General features: G+C 35.1%; 1 protein-coding gene across 1 annotated transcript in view; it reads left to right on the top strand.

Annotated features, from left to right (window-relative positions):
- DOK6 (docking protein 6) overlaps positions 1 to 18463 on the top strand; it is a 249435-nt gene that overhangs the window by 113041 nt on the left and 117931 nt on the right. The window lies entirely within an intron of this gene.

The following is an 18463-nucleotide window of genomic DNA, read 5'->3' as shown; positions in this document are numbered from 1 at the left end:
TTTAATAACAGAACTAAGTCTGTACCAGTGTAGTAGCACAAGTCTACAAAAGTAGTTTCTAACAACATGGTCTAAGATTTGTTTTTTGTTGTTTTTTTTTTTTTACCTTTGGCTGTTTATGTTAAAATTCAAACATGGAAGTATTACTACTTCATGCATTTCTATATAACAGGATTTTTTCCTAATCTCATTTTGTGATTCTTGGGGGATTTCATAAATATACTGTATCATAAATAATTGCCAATCCTGTGAAGCAAAGATATGGAGATACTGTTTCATCCTTTATATTATTCATGGCATAAATGAATTTCAATGACTGATTAGTTTTTTTCTTGATTGGTAACATCCAAATTTACATCTTAACATGTAATACTTTTTATTGGAAGGCAAAGCAATAAGGCACTACCTATTTTCAACATACCTTCTCTGGTATGTGGTATCCAACAATGGAAGTACATCTTGCTTTTACTATTGATCTGTTGAGCAAAACAATAAAAATACTTCTGGGGACCGTATGGAAATCTTAATGAGTTTCATACATAAAAATGTGTCATATTTTAAGATCTTGTTAGTAGTTTGCAGAAGGCAAGGAAGTGAGACTTCATTAACTGGGTAGCAGATGAATGTGATAAAGCCTAGGAACAAATCTAAGGCCGAGAACTTCTGTAAATATTAGTTATTTAATGTGCGTATAAATGCATATAGAATCTGCCTCCTTTAAAATATCCATGCATCAGGCTGTAGCATGTATTTGCAATTGCTATTATATGTAGGAAATGAGAAATTTTGGAAAAAGAAAAAAAGAGAGAGAGAAAAGAAAAAAATCAAAATAGAGAAAAATTTCTTCTTATTCATCCATATATATGATCTGATCTAGTGTTTTATATAGATGCTTGTATTCTGTAGTCATATCTTGGCATTCATCAGAGAAATTACACATTTGGTTTTCCAAAGTACGTGAGAATAGATTAACTATGTTCTGAAACAAGAGTAAGTCCAGAATGACTTCCCCTTCAAAACAAAGCAAAGCAACATACCCATTAATTCAAATCACAGAATATTTTGTATAGCATGAAAAATGAATCATTTATAACATTGTTTTTTAAATGCTTTCTTACATGTGAGACTCAGGTTGTGAAAGAACACATGGAGCTGGAAAAGGGATTATGAGCAAATTTAGTGCCTTCATGCTTAAAGTACCTTTTAAACATGCATGTTAACAGCCTCTCTGCTGTTCATGAAACAACTCATACTAAGTATTTGTAATTCTGCATTAAAAAAAGATAATTTTTACTGTTTTTTCATAATATAGAAGACTTTCCATTTTTAAAATACTTTAAGATATTATAGTTTTTAGAGTTGATTTTTCTTCATGCCATTCAGGTTCTCGATTTTATTATAGTGATCATAGAACTGAATTCTTAATAGCCACTGCACATGAGATGACAGTCTGACTGTCATTTAGCTAACTGGTGATTTCATTATTAGGTAGCACAGAACTATATAGGATAAGTCCTAGACTGAAAAAAAAAAAAAAAAAAAAAAAAAGTGAAGTAATCAATCATTGATCATTTACAGTGATGATAAGGTTTAAAGTAATTTGCCCTAAGAAATTAAAAGCTCTAGGTATTTATATGTGTATAGGTACATAGGTCACCTTGAAAGTAATGACTCTTGTTGCCATGGAAACAGATACAAAGATCACAATAACAGAGTGAATTCTACACCACAAAACACTTTTTTTTCCCCATATAGACACAACCACCATCTATGCATTTCCAAGAGCTCTTCATTTTGTGGTGTGACAGCTGTGCATGAACATCCAGAAAGTGGTTTGTTTTTCGTGTCGCTGTCACCACTGCTGAAATGCTCTACTGATCAGTTCACTGTGCTCACATCTACTATTTGGTCTCCATAGTGTTCAGCAAACATCAGTTAATGTCAACAAGTGCAACTATTTCCACATGAAGGAATTAAATGGCACCCTTTTGCTCCACTTACACTTCAACATCAGATGCCATTCTATTCAACTGCCCTTCTATCTGCCCCCTAGAATCATAGAATTATATGTCACCTGTCACACAGGAAAAAAATGTAATGAAATAAATATTGGTGGGAAGGTTCAACCTCTACCGCCATACCAACATCTGCCTTGGACGTTGTGAGACTCAGTGCCCCAGTGGCGCAGTGATAGGAATGCCGTCTTGCAACACTGGGGCCCGTGTTTGAATTCCCGCTGTGGCGCAAGTGGTAGAAGTGCCACTTTGCTACACAGGGGCTCGAATCCTGGGGGTTGGACTTGATGATCTCTAAGGTCCCTCCCAACCCGCACGAGACTATTACCTATTACCTATTACCTATTGCCTATTACCTATTACCTATTACCTATTACCTATTATTACCTATTACCTATTACCTATTACTTCTGTCAATGCCTCCAGTACAGTAGCAGGCTTTACTTACAGGGCAGTTCACATATATTTGTGTGTGTGTATGTAGGTACATATATGCTAAACATACACTATGTATATGTAGTGGAATGTAACTTGAAGATTGTCTTGTCTGTGTAGAATTCAAACAAAAATGTATAAGGAGTTCTAAGACTGGAAAGAGAATGGCATACTGGCATATAGTTGAAACTATTACAAAAGCATGTCTTCTCTGCCTTGATTTATCCATCCCATGCTGAGTTATGCCTTTTATTGAATAATGTGTTCCAGGGGCCTCTGCTGTGCTAGACACTTTGAAAGAGAATTGATTGACACCTACCTTTAAAGAAGTTTATTGTATACCCATGAGAAACAGTTTTAGTTTCTTTCCTAGACTTACACTAACACCTTGCACACCACAGCAGAATACTGCACATTTTCAATAATGTATGTTTTCAAATCTACTCCTTCCTGTGTTCTTCCATTACAACTTAATGATGTTAATAGTGGAAATAAGATTCTAACAAGAGTTTCTCATTGGAAATATAGGAAGGACTTGAGAACCTGTGTAATTATTCCAGTGTAGTTATACTTCATAAGGCTTTTGGGTTATTGACTCCCATCAGTGTGGTACAATAGCTCTTGATTCCAAAGTCATGGATTCTTCAGTATCCTACCACGTATACAGTCAGAATGATTCGGTAGATTTCTGACAGTGTGTTTACATCTTGATGAATCTACATTTAATCAGATAAATCCGAGCCAGCTCTAGGAATAACACTCTTAGGAACAAATACTCACTGCATTGAGACTTATCCTGTAAAATCTCACAGAAGCATTAGCAGCATTTTAAGATGTGTCATCTGCAAGGCGCTGTATTTTTCAATGCGTGATGAAGTGCTGGGTTGATAACTTTTGTTGCTATGTACTTGTATCTAGATACAACCATTCGCTACTCTGCTGCCAAGCCAGCTTGCCGAAAGCCAGCTCTGGTCTGTAAATAGTGAAGCTTTATCTTAGGAAGGCATCACGTCTCTGCACATTTACCACTCTTCTCATCTGGTTTGCAATGGAATTAGAATAGAAGCCTGTCCACTTTCTTGTGCCATAGAACATGATGCTAGGTTTGCAGTGTGGCAAGCCATGTTCTATGGTACTATTCAGATTTTAGAGTTAGCTTTCACTGCCTCTGTTTTCAGCAAGCATATTTAGGACCCACAGAACCTGTAGATATGTGAAGAAATATTGATGCATTAAGGAACTTGTGGCAAATAAGCAAGCGTAAGAGAATCCTAGTTAACAATATATAGCTTACTTTGTGTACTTGTATAAATATTTTTTAAATTATCAGGACTATCATTATTAAGACTATTGGATTTGAAGCTCAGCTACTTGCTTTTATTATCAGTCACTCAAATTCCTTATCCTGTCACAGTCTGGTTTCCAGGAAGGTATTAGGATACCATTGGCTTTGTCTTAAGATAACAAAGAAGTACATAGGTGGTAGCCTTCCAGTTGGGTTACTTTTTTTTCCTTTTTTCCTATTATTTTCCCTTTCTCTAACCATAATAAGAGCTAGAAATATTTAATTCATACCTATCTGACAAACTGTATTGTGTCTTAGCATATTTCTGCTTCCTTTACTTTTGGGATCATTGGTGTAATACCCTACCTGCTCTCCACAAGTTTGCCTGCACTGGAATGGAAACCAGATACCATCTCTGATAAAAAGGCTTCTGCTCATCTATGCGGAATATAGGTCAGATCTCCTGGGATATGTTAATATATACCACACTGTAAAATAGAGTGACTTCTGTGGTTCCTGACCTCCCCTGAGAATAGTGTACATTTAGTGACAGCACAAAAATCATGACATTAATTTATAGATTGAATTTGTAGTATTGACAGATGATGTATGACTGGCTGAGCCTAGGGAGAGTTCAACGAATAACATGATAATTTACTGCTCCAAACGTGAAACACCAGATCTATTTTTCATTCTCTGTCACTGCTCAGCTTGAATCACATTTGGCTACTTACAACGTGTAAGGCAAATGGTACTGTTATCAGATTAACTGTTTCAACATTTTTAGAACACTTTTCTTGTGGAATGAAGACAAACTAATAAGAATAGCATGTGTAAATAAGTACAGAAAGTTTTGTGTGCTGCAATATGAGCTTAACCATGTTTTCAGCATAGGATATTCTAAATTATACGCAGTCTAGACATGAACATTTCAGACAAATTTGTGCATATTACAGAAAAAATGTATTTCATTTTCCACCTGTCTTCATATCATTTAGAGATGTTGCTTGAGTTCTATTGCCAATGTACTGTTACTATCAGCATTGAAACCCTAGTGGATTGTTGAACAAGTCATAATTGCTATCAGAGCCGTCTACAGAGCTTATAAATTTGATGCTTGCTGCTAGCTAGAAGTGAGAACTAGAACAATTCTGAAGACCGAACAATGTGTGAGACTACTACAGATCATACAGTTATAAGGGAAAGTGAAATTTTATGTAACTCCTGACCATATGTAATCTCTTGGGCAGTATTTAATGGTAAACACACTGAGCTATGATTTAAGAACAGAAGCAAACAAATTTTGCAAAGAATCAATTCTAAATGTTTTGTGTATTGTGACACACCTCTATAATTAATATCTGGAGGAGTAGCCAATTCATTTGTGAATTTTATGCTTTTTTTCTGTGTGTTTTTGTCTTTTAAAACATCAAATCCTTCTCAATAGTTGCACATCAATTTAAATATTACCAAGACTAATTTCTAAGAGTTGTCTAGCTTTATTTTAATAGGAAACTTATTTTGGAGATTTTAATAGGGTTGTTCATTAGTCTTCCTATCCAGGGTTGAAGTTTTGGTGGCAGTTTTCCTCCTGTCACCAAAGATTTTAAATTCAGCTACTTCATGGTTATTATGACCAAAGCTACCACCAATCAACACTTCACCTACAAGATTTTCTCTGATAAAAATAACAGAGGGCACCGTGCCTCATCAACTCCCTTAGTACCTGTACCAGGAAGTTGTCATCAAGCTGTTTTAGGAATCTCCTGGACCTGTTTGTATCAGCTGTGTGGTGTTCCCAGTTAACATCTGGCAAGTTGAAGTCTCCTGTAAGAGCAGGGGCAGTTGATCTAGACTCCTGTAATAGTAATTCGTTGATGCCATCATTCTGGCTGGGTGGTCTATAGCAAGCACCGTCAACGACATCCCCTTTATTTGCTTGTCATTTAATCCTTATGTAGAGGCTCTCAACTGTGTCATTGCCAAGTAACAGCTCCATACAGTCCAGTCCATCCATTGTAGACAGTGTTACCTCCCTCTTTGGCTGCCCTGCCTGTCTCTGATGAAGGGCCAGTAACCGTCCATCATGACACAACAGGCACAGGGCTCTTCTTACCATGTTTCACTTATGACAATGATATCAAGCTCTGAGGCTGAGCCAAGGCTTCTTGTTCTTGCTTGTTTCTTGTGCTGCATGCACTGGTGTGGAACTGTTTCAGATGTGCTTCATTGTACCCAGCACCTCATAGGGCAGGCTGAAGTATCTCACTTGCACACAGTTGCTCTGAATATGTTTTCTTTAGCTGCAGTTCAGTTACACTTACAGTGCTTACATAACAGAGGAATAAACCTTTCTATTCTGGAAAAAAAACTTTCATTTTCAAATTTCTAAAGTGTGTCTGCTTTTCAAGTTTTCTTTTAAGCAATTCCAACTGCAGCTAAAGCTGTCTTGCAAGTTGTTTTGAAGTTAAAACTAAAATTAATTAATGGAATTAATACCAACCAAGGGAAGCGATTGACTATACAAGTCTTTGAAGTTGCATTTTCATTGGACAAATAGTTAAATCTGTTCTTCAGTTCTAAGTAGTTTTGAAACTTAGAAAATTGTGTATGAGTGAAATAAGGCAAGTAGTGGTAGCAAACATATTAATTTTCTTACTCCTGCTGAGGTAGTTATCGTTGATCTCAAAATATTCAAAAGATGTGAAATTTATATTCTTATTTTTTCACTTTGGTTCTTTATCATTTTTGGTTTTATCTATTTGGACATGTTCCAGAAAGTAAAATCAACATTGTAATATGCCTAAATTTAGCAGATGTATGTTGAATCAAACTCACAGTGCTGTTTGATGTTTTTTTTGTTTGTTTGTTTGTTTTTTGGTTGTTTTTTTTTGTGACAGTTCATTGTCCATTGTTCATTGTCCAAGTTTTAGACTTGTTTTTTTTTCTTTTTTTTCTTTTTTTTTTCTTAATTAAAATCAACTGAACATACATTTAAATTTTTTATATACTATGATTAAGAGAAAATCAACAATTCCTTTCAGAAAAGCAGCATAAATACTTCCAAATTATGCTTCTATTTTTCTTCTAGAACATGCTTGTACAGTATGCTGGCATGTGTTAGGAGTTTGAGTTTCATATTTAGTAAAATGCATATGACATGAATTAGTCTTCTGATGTCATGTGAAGATTTGAGCTTTACTGTGATGTGAAAGCCGTATATTCATTAGAAATATGAGGAATCTTAGTCTGCTTCCGAATGATGGAAATGTAGATACATTTAGTTTCTGGAAAGCATTTCATTTTGAATGTAGGACATTTTGTAGTCTTTCTTGAATCTGTTTCTGGACTACATTTTGCAGTGAGTTTCTTTGAAAACTATAGCAGTATAAAGGTAACATATTGGACTATGACTTTATGGGGCAGCACTGAGGACTAAGTAGCACGTACATAAAGTTGTAAAATGGATAACCTCAAAACCCTTGTGTTTTGTTTTGTGTTTTTTTTAATCAAGCCTTTCCTTAAAAATATGTGTAATTCTAAATTTAAAATTCAGATGTTATTTTCCTATTGATGAAGCCATAAAAACAGATCTGCCATAAAGCATCATTTATTTCTAAAATAGACATTATATAAAATATTCCCGTATAAATGAGAAGAAAGTAGAAATCAAATAAAAACAAATTTTTAATTGAGAACTGAGTGTGCCAACAATGTGACCACTTAATTGTCTTCCACATAAGATCAATGCCTCAGAAATATGTGGTTTCCCTGTTTGAAAAAATGTGAAGTTCTTTGTAGAATATCCTGCAAATCATTCTTTGGAGTGCTGCAGGAAACTCAAGAAAGTTATTTCCATTTCAGAATGGTACTTTTTCAGTGACAGTATAAATTTGTCTATTTCTTTCAAGTTTTTCATTGGCCAAATGTTTCACTAGCACAGCATTTTCATTTCAACTTCAAGGGAAAAAATAAAATCATTCCTGTAGCTGAAGCTTATATTCCATAAATAAAACATGAAGTCAATTATACAACTGTTTTTTCTGCCTAGACTGTTGCAGATAATTTTAACTGAACCTAGAAATTGAAATCATCAAATTAGGGAATTTTCTCTGGGCATATAAAATGAATGTGGCAAATAAATGTAAAATGAAAGAACATTTGCATGTACTAATGGACAAACCTCTAGATAATTAAGCAAACCTGTCTAGGAAAGACAGGTGCCTAAACTTTGCTATAGCTTGAAATCACCGGCTGAAAGAATATGAATTGAATTGAAAAGATTATGTGACATTTCTCTCTTTTATTCTCGATGAGAAATTAATGCAAGAAACTTTGAAAGCCAATGTCATTTCAAAATGGTTTTGCTCAGTAGCGGTGTAAATGTTTTCCAAGTGTAGTACAACATCCAAGACATCTGTGTGGTTCAGGAAGTAGTGATCCCAGAATGTGTTACTGGATATATCAATGCTTTTCCATTAATAAATACTATCCTTGCTGCTCTTGCTCATCTGAAATTAAGTACAAGTCAGCATTCTTCAGATGCATAACTTTTCTGTATTATGTTTGTTTGAGTGACTTCAGTGTCTACTAATATGGGAGCTCCCAAGGAGGTTATTTACTGGTGGTCTAAGCAAGTATCACAGAACTGTCTTTGCCAGTGTTTGAATCTTGGCCATCCATCTGTTCCTTAAATGAGAGAAAGAAAAGTCTATTCCTTGTCCTACAGTACTTTGTGTGATTATTAGTCAGTTCAGAAGTAAGCTGTAAGTGGAAGACTGGTCACCAGTGTGCATAAATTACAATTTTATCTTCAGATACTGTTTTTCTCTGTTACTGGCATCCTCAATTTACAAATCTAAACCCTATGCTTTCTGCCCGGTTCTCATTTTATATTTTTCAAAATATTAAATTTAAGCATTCTTCATCTTTTATGATAAGTTGTTTACCCTTCAATAAGTAGGAAAGATTATAAATAAAGTAATTTTTCATCAGCGAGTCTCATGTCCTTAAGCCACGATTCACCACAGAGTTCTTGAAGTTTCATATTATTTATTCATGGTACATTTTCTGAGGTTAAATTCATCAAAATTTACTCTGATTTTCTTGGGAAGAAAGAGGGCTGTTGTTGTGGGGTTTTTTTTGTGTATGTGTTTGTTTTTCTCATGCACTAAATCATAGATGTCTTTCACTGAAATTTTAAAAAGTAAAGAAAACTTCCTATCAACTTCATGAATGTTGGTGTTCTGAGATTCATTTTAAAGCAGAATGCTTTGTCTCAAGGCAACTGTATGTCTCTCTTACTTAAGATTATGTTGGTAGATATAACAGTGATTTATGTTGAAAATCAGAATTATAATCTGGTAATTTAAATACAGGTTGTTTGTTTGTTTTTTTTTTGAAGCCTTGTATTTGCAGTAGGCTTTGCCTGACTGGAAAAATGTGAATGTTCTTGGTGTCCTATTTCCATAAAAGTTGTTTCAATCAAAATTATATTTAAGTAATGAATAGTAGGGATCCATTTCATTCTGAGAATGAAAGATGAGCAGAAGGTGTAAATTGATAGTAAGCATTATGTGAAGAAACAAAGCAACTTCTTCTGATTCAAACTCTATATATTAAAAAAAAAAAAAAGAGAGAGAAAAAAGAAAAAAAAAGATAAAATGCATTTGTGCTAATAACAGGCATCCTGCAATAATGAGGAAAGTCTGTGTTCTGTCTTCCCCTTAAATCTAGCTTATAAGATAAAGAAAGCAAATTAGTGTGCTGACTCCTAACACAAGTGAAGAATGTCTATTGACAGTCTCATCACAAGCAATAACAGTAAAACACAACACCTACAGTGCAACACTCCAGCTTCCTCAAGCTTTCCATCAGCACCTGGAAAGTCAGCTCTTCTCCAGTGAAAGATTATCTTATACAGACCAGGACATCCTTACTCTTTGTAACCAAATACCAGATTGGAGGAGTCAGAGCAAGACTTTGTGGTATTCATTATTTTACTTTCCTTGAAATCTTGACAATAACAATATAAATAAAGAAATAGGCTAAGGTCTCACAGCTTTGCCAGCTGATTTTTTACTCATTTGTATATTAGTATGCATAATATTTGGACAGAGATTAAAATGCTGGCAGTTTTAAAATTAAAAAGTCTGGAACACCAGTGTCAGCTGGAACAGGCTGCCCAGGGTAGTGGTGGAGTCCTCATCCCTGGAGGTATTTAAAAAATGTGTGGATGTGACGCTAATGGACATTGTCTAGTAAAGAGACTTGCTAGGTAAGATAGATGGTTAGTCATGATGAACTTCATTTAAAGGTGCTTTTGTTTTTTTCTTTTTTTCAATAGCACTGCATTAAAATCTTACAGGAATAAAACAGAAGACACAGATTTCTCCCCTGTTCATATTTATTTCTCTCTGAGAGTAAAATTTTATGCAATTGAAAGTCAAGTAGAAAACTGTGTTATGAACTTGTAGGTAATAGTAGTCAAAAGTTGATCACAGTTGCTGTAAATCAGTTTCTTTCCAGTGTCTTAAAATCCTGGTTATTAACTCCAATTATAGCAAGGGATTACTTTTTCACATCATTGGTTTTAGGGCTTGGGGCAAAACACTCTTTTTCTTGGATCATAGAAATTGAAGCACAGACAAAGAAAAAAACAAACAAACAAAACAAAACAAAACAACCCAAAAAAGATTCTCTTAGTGGTATTATTATTGATGATATTTCAAAAGCAGAATATAGCAAAATGTAGGAGAGACTTTCTATAGTCTTTGCAACACTGTAGGTATGTAGCACTGACATTGACTTCACTGTGCCCAGCCAAAATGGAACAGTGTTTAATAAACTTCAATATTCAAAAGCTAGAATTTTTGCTGCAATAATATCATTTAGACAGAGAGATTCCAAAGACTTCCTAGTATCCTACTTGTAGTCTTCCTACTGAGTTAATACACAAGATACTCAAGTGACTGGAGTAAAGTTGTGTGGTCAAATATATAAAAGCAACGAAGTATGTAATGACAGTGATGCATGTTTTTTCCCCTCCGTGAAGAAACAAGTCATTACCACCTTGATTTTGTATGTGAAAATTGTACTACTGGAATTATTTCAGTTATCAAACAGAATTTCTTGTTTTCAATCAGTAAAATCTGTCACTGCTTCAAATATAAGACTGAATATTAAAAAAGTATAAAATGAATAAGTGAATCAAACCTTAGGACTTTTAATAGTTTCTTTGGGTATAGTTTCTCTTGCTGGATGTAACATGAATACTTGAGAATAGGAGACAAGGATACTTCAGGTTTTCCACACATTTAAGAAAAAGACCCTTTAATTTTCCCAAGTGAAATAAAGGTATTGCAGGATTGAACTAGATTTGAAACAGTATGAAGTTTTAAACCAGACAAATGGCACTGCTGACTGCCACTAACAGGGTAGCTGCGTAAGTTGATGTGATAGCATCCTCTGCATGCTATGTTGGTGGTGACAGATCCTTTTTGGACACTTGACTGATGGTGTTTTTGACATTCCCAGTACAGACAAGCTGCCTGAGGTTATTTTACTTTCATGCCATTGTCATTTGACGTTAATAACTGTTGAAACAGGTATGAATTGACAATCCTGGGGAACTGTCGAATTCCCATGCCAGATTCTTGTAGCTGGCCTGTTAGTTTCAGTCACAGTGCAAATGTTTCCTCACTGTTCAGGCAGGTTTTCGTGATTCTTACTTTGCACTTGAAAGCAAGCTTGAATTGAGAGCAAGGGTTGCCAGGGATATTTTCAAGTAATGATGCTCTGTCAGCTCGCTGTTGTACTGTTGGCCATACTAATACTTGATAAATATTTATGGCATTATGAAAAGCACTGGCCTACAGTGTGAAGCAATATACCCAATCTGTAAGTGTACCTAGAAATCTAACCTCAAGGACTAATTAATTGTAAAGACATTTTATTTCTGGAATGCCTTCGTTTCTGTGGGACTAATCACTGAATAAAATTATGTTCACGTTATTTCAGAGCGGAAAATAGCTATATACCTAACGAATAAAAATAAAATTAAATAGTACTACTACCAATAATAATAGTAGTAAACAGGAATAGGAGGAAGATAGCTGCATTAGTACAAGCACTGATCAAAGGAAGTCACTTATTAACTATAAGTGATTAACTGTATCATTTCTTCATTTTCTTTATACATTCATTCTTTTGTAACAATTGAGGAAGAATTTTCTTGTTTTTGTTTTTGTTTTTTGTTTTGTTTGTTTGTTTGTTTTTAAAATGGAAACCACATTCTTAACCAGCATTTCATTGTTTCCTACTGTTGTAACTTTGGTTACAGTTTACTAGTCAACTGTGTGTGGCATTTCTGTATTTGAGAGAAGGATGCTCTTTCATCTGGAGTGTTTCCTTTGTTGTCCCTGCACATGTACTCGCAGTCCCAGAGCCATTGTGATGATGCTGGCATATTAGCTAGTTTTACAGTTAGTAGGTGGAGTTCCTTAAAAAGGATTTGATTAATGCTTTTAATATATAAACTGCATATATTGTATGTGATTTCATATTGGTATGGTGTCAGTAATTTTTTGTTTCACAAAACTGCTCTCAGAAGAGTCAGCCTGGGACTGATTTAAAGGGAGATGATATCCCCTGTGTCATCTACCTAGCAGCCTGTGTAATTAGTAGTATGCTTTCCTTTAACTGGTCTGGTTCATGTGTGTGCAAAGAAAAGAAAGAACAGCGTAGGTAAGAATGTAGATATCATGCAAATAAAGTGCACTTAAAATAGTTTAATGGAAGGTAGCATCAATATGATAAAATTTTAAAATACCATTAATGCCTTCAAAGGTATTCAAATAGTGCAGTAAGTATTTATATTAAAGATGGGATAGTTTGGTGTCTGCGTGCTGGCTAATCCCTTTGATCAGACTTTCAGAAATGAAATATTCAGGAAAATGTCCATTTTCACATAGCTGGGGAACTAACAGGATACAGCGCTGGCCATTCTCCAGCACAGATAACTGCACAGTATAAAATTCATGGAACCCTAACTTTATGTATCTTGTAGCAGCTCTGTTTAGGTTTTGATGATTGTTAGCAGAAATATCAACAAATGTCTTTTTTTTTCATAATTCATCATCATCATAGTATCATAGTCTAGTGCGGGTTGGAAGGGACCTTAGAGATCATCGAGTCCAACCCCCGGGATTCGAGACCCTGTGTAGCAGAGCAACACTTCTACCACTTGCGCCACAGGGGGGATTCAAACCCGGGCCCTGGTGTTGCAAGCAGCATTCCTACCACTGCGCCACCGGGGCACATGATGTAATTGCTATTAACATTGCTACCCTCATGCAAAAATAATTGTTAAATGAGGAATGGTGGGAAAATAAAAGCCTCTTTTTGTATAGCTCTTAGACTACGTCTTCACTCAGTTAAAAAAAAAAAAAAGAAAAAAGAAAAAAAGCGTTAGGAAAATATACCAGTGTTTAAAGTTACTAAATAAAGTGTGCTCATGTCCTGTAATTATTCATTTGGATTGATCACTGCATTGTTTTATACTTCCATAAACAAATTTTCATAGCACTATAACTGAACAGAGGAAAATTGGCATTTCATAAAACTGCAGGTATATTCAATACTATACACACATTTAAATACCCGAAGTACTTAAACATGAATAGTCTTAGGGCAGTTGAAGAAAAAAGTGGCAAAGACAAAATAAATTGTAGAATATTTTTTCAAAGGCAGCTGTCATATTTACTTAAAGTTTATTTTTTCACGGCTGGAACAATACATTTTCTGTAAATTAATAGACTTGAACAATGTTTGTAATTTTCCTTCATAAACCTTCATTTTATTTTTTCCCTTAGTTATTTGCACTTATGTAATATGAAATGAAACTACTGCAGGTGAAAGATTTGAAAGTCACAGCATGAGGAAAACACAAAGCATTTTCCAGAGGTGGTATTTGTTGGAACACAAGCAAAATTTCTGTTTGTGAGTTCCATATCTCAGATCTTCAAGTATAATTGCCTGATGAAAAACTAATTTTAATAAAAATAAATTGTTTTCAGAGTTACAGACCACTATCCTTGCTACTGCCTCATTGGGAAGCAAATTTTTAGTTTACATACAGATTCATTTTCTGTTCTTTTACACTAAGTAGAACTTCTGTTACCTTCATTACTTCCTATCTATTATTACAGAAATTTGTGTCATTTGTGCATTACCAATATTAATCAGTAATGTGTATTATTCAATACAGGTAATATCCATACGTTCTTCTGAGTAACATTAAAGTAGTCACATAGACATGAAGTTGCTGTGTATATAGTATATGGCTCAGTAAAGTAGCACAGTGGTCCTGTGGGTATTCTATTTTTTTTAATTTTTTTTTTTCCCTATTAAATTCTAATTAAAGTTAGGTGATTTTTAGGAGAGATAAAGTGATAAGCGTGGCTTTTCTGTGCCATCTCTCATTCTTGGTAGTGAATGTTGGATCTAAGTCCTATTAATAAAAACTGGAGACACTTTGCATTTCTATTCAGAGTAAAGATACTCATCTGGATTTGGTCTTGTAATAAATGCAATTTAACAGGAAGACAAGCCAAACAATTTGTGCAGAAAAAATATATATTTTTTAAATTAACTTTTTTAAGATTACACAGTTTAACATTAGGGAAAGCCCAAAATTACATGTGTTTTTTTGTTGTTTTTTGGGGGCAGGGGGAGAGGAGGAGATGCGTAAGAACACTTTCTTTTATCCTCCTATAATATTGCGTATGTGCTATTTCCATCTTAAACATTTGGTCCTTTAAGTGGGCAGCTCCTTAACCTTATTTTTGAAGTTTACAAGCCACGTATAAATTGAGCCTTTCTTCTTTTTACCAATGCAATAACGTACGGTTGCTAGCAATTTTCCTGGAAGATAGAGCGCAAACTTATGGATCTGGAGATGGCATTGCTCAAAGAGACAAAAGTTAAATAGAGCCAGGAAAGCAGTCACCACTCTTCTTTTCTTCTGGCAGCCCACAATGGTGGGTGATGATAAACTTCCATAAGACTTCAGAATGTGAACTTTGGAAATGAATGTAAAAAAAATGAGATATTACCAGAGGTCACAGAGCGCGGGGTCTAGTCAAGACTACCATACTTCTAGCAAATACAGAGAAAGATATCTAAGGATGGTGAATATTTTTATATTTATACTTATGTTTATATTTTATACGTATAAAACCACTTCCATCCCCTAGAATATGTTCTGTACCATGAGCTGTTTTAAACTTTAAGTACTGGAAAAGCTCTTAATTAATACAAATTTATATTTCAAACATCAATTGCTGATATTATTTCATCATTGAGCTTGTATCACATTATATCAACAAATGCATTTGTCATCCCGTGGCATAGCTTATTGAAATATACAGCGTCAGTGGCTGGAGTGCATATGACACCAGTTTATTCCTCTGAGAAGAGATGTAGAAATGACGTATAACTTTAGGCATAACCTGGAAGCTCAGATAAATTGCAGGAAACTGTTGCTAATATAAAGGTGTGTCTTTACAGATAAGAAGTTTAAAGCTGTGCTGCCATGAATATTTATACAATAACCAGTGCCTAATTAAGTTACCCTTTCAGTTTGTATTTTGTGTCACCTCATGACATTTATGTAACAGCATAATATAAATAAGTTATAAGTAAGGTGAAAATGCATTCATTTTGATTTTGTTTACAGCTGTAAAAGCATGCTTTACAATTTATCATTCACTCCAAGAATTCAGTTAAATTAAAAAGAAACTAGACTTTTTGGTGACAAGTACCAGTTACCACTAAAAAGTCAGCATTTACTACCAAAAACTTTAATCTACAAGCATTAAAGAGATTTTGGTGCTAGTTTTGTATTGACTTATTCGACTGTATTTTTTTTTTTTCTATATTTGCATATAGTCAAAATAAATGGGCTTCTTAACAGTGGCATATCTCTTTAGTGGTGTGGTAGCAGTCATTCTTAAAGATTACTACTTTGGTTGATCAATTTATGTACTAAAAATTATCACAAACACATTTTAAAATTAATAAGCAATATTTCATTTCTTACCCAGAAACACAAAGCATTTTAGGCTTGCTACAGATAAATGGTGAGCTATGTTAAAGATATACACAGTGAAAGGAGAAATATGGCTTTAGCTTTGAAAGGTAATTCACCTGCTTCTAAAGATTTTGCTTGTAAGACAAGGAAAAGGTCTAAGGCAATCCCTTGCAAATAAGCAATAGCTATCAGAATGTATTAGGTGAAACTAACTCACACAGTATCCTCGTACCCTTGACCTTCCAAACACATTTGCAGATAATGTTGATGCTTCTGACAGCATACACAAATCCTCGCAGTTCTTTGTGAAGATATTTCAGTTCTGCATTGAAACTGTATTCTTTGTCATATTAAGATGACAGTTGTTGTAAGATACAAGTTTTGAGTTATGCGACAATACAGCAAGCTTTACAGTCTATGTTGCAAAGTATAGCCATAATCTTGTAGTGCTTACAGTTAGAGAGTTTCTTCTGTGTGGCAGGTGGGAAATGGGTTAATCTGAGTTTGATCAGCTTAAATTAAACTGCCACTCTCAAAGGCTGTTTCTGAATCCAAACTTTCAGGATCCAGATATTGCTGTTACAGAGAGGAGAGTGGACTGGGAAGATGAAAACTAAAAAAACATTCACAAGAAAAAGCTTTTTTTCTCCAAAATCTGCTGGAATTGTAGTGTTAGAATGTATATAAACAGAGCTTGTTGCTTTAGCTTGAGGGTATTTTTATGAATACATATTGATATTAAGGTTTTTTTGCCTGTGTTTACTCATTCTAAATTTCATAAATATATCCTTTCAGCCTGGGTGAAGGCACAGTGAAATAAAATACAGATTGAAAAAAAGTAAAAATATAAAATACTGTATTTTGGTCATCCTCCGGGAAAAAATGCAGGCTCTTTATGGAGCTATTCACCCTCGCAGCATTTTGATTGTTCTGTAATACAGTCTAGCAAAAATGAAGATGTGAGAGGGAAGGAAACATGGGAGCAAGAGATTTTTACCTTTGTGCTACCGGCCTTTCTGAATTGATTCCCTGGTGTTTATCTGCAGCTGGAGTTACTGGGCAAGTCTGCAGAAACCCTCTCTTGGGGACCTGGCCTACTCTTTTGCCAGTGCACTGCCCTGTTTCTGTGCTGCCAGCGTATGGCAGTGTGTCTTGTAAAGCCCCCTCCATGGGAAGGTGTGGTTTATAGGCACAACGCTGGTTCAGCAGACATCATGAATATCCAAGGAAACAACTGAAGGGGAAGAAGGAAGGGAAAGCTGGAGGGAAATTTCTTCATGCATGAGCAGAAAATAAGTTTTGGAGCTACGCTTTTAAATGAATTCATCTTATTCCTATTAAAATCCTTAAGTTTTTATTGTTGTCCAGAGATAGACCTGCTCTCTCCATATTTCCATCAAGGCTGTGCCTATACAAAAAGTATTAAGGAATTGTATGCTGCTACCTGAATATTTTCATCTTCTATACGAAGGTAAATGTCATCTTGAGGTTACTGAAAGAAAGTTCTGTCCCTTCCCACAAGAAGCAGAGGATATTATTAGAAGACCAACTTTGGGAATCTGAGCGCTGAGATAAAGTCTGCAAAAAAATCAAGGGCTAAGGGAAGTCTCTTGATTTGTAATGCTCTGAAGAATCCCCCTAAATTTTTTGTGTCTTTGTGACAGCAACTGTGTTAGTCTCAAAACTGTCCTAAAAGCCTCTGTCATTTGAGCTTTCTGTCAAGAAACTCCATCAACTGACATAATAATTTGAAACAATCAATGTCTGGATTACTCATGGCCCAGAATAAAACATTTTATCCAAGTGTATCTTGAGGACCTGGAAGAAAGACCTGTCTCCCTTTCTTTTCCAGCATAAGTTTCTGCCATTGCCTAGCCAGGCAATGATTCAAAGACTGTAGCAATTAGACATGAAAAGATTTTACTTCAATATATATTTGTACTAATTACTGTGAGTCATCATCACCAGATGCTTCAAGGAATGCATGCACTGTTGATTTTTGTGTCTGATCAAATTTCAGCACTGCACTGGAGATATTATCACCAAAGTATTTTCCAGATGTCTTCAAAAATAGTTTTTTGTTTTGTTTTGTTTTGGTTTTTTTTAAAGGCATTTTAATGGAGACTTTCCTAGGTGACTGAAGTCAACCAGTCCTGAGGACATTCAGATGTAGACTATGACAGTGGGCGCTCATTTTGGGCCGTGTGCCCAGCCTGCTCTCCAGAAAGTTTCCCTTAGGTGAAGCGTACTCTGTGATAAAAGGCAGTCAACTTATCTGTAATTCCTCTCATCTGTGGTTTCACATTGTATGAATGCCAGTTTGAGATTTTTGTTTGGCCAGTGCCTGGTAATTTTTGACATCAAATTTGGAAGTGGATAGCATGAGGCTGGGTGTGCAGAGGAGCTGTTGTACTGTCTCAGGGGAAGCATTTCGATAGATTGGCAGATAGGGACCACTCAGATGTAAATCACTGGGATGCAAGGAAGACTCAGAAAGAAAAAGGAGGATTTGAATTTTTATACAAAAGTTCCAACTAATGACCAAGAAACTACAAGACCAGAAGTAGGTGAACGGAACTGAAAAAATTCCTGACTAACTTGACATAGGCATTCTATACAGCAAAGACAGAAAATTTG

Source organism: Coturnix japonica, chromosome 2, assembly GCF_001577835.2.
Source record: "Coturnix japonica isolate 7356 chromosome 2, Coturnix japonica 2.1, whole genome shotgun sequence".
Classification (NCBI taxonomy): domain Eukaryota; kingdom Metazoa; phylum Chordata; class Aves; order Galliformes; family Phasianidae; genus Coturnix; species Coturnix japonica.
Note: the sequence above shows the minus strand (reverse complement) of the source record. Positions and strands in the feature narration are given on the sequence as shown.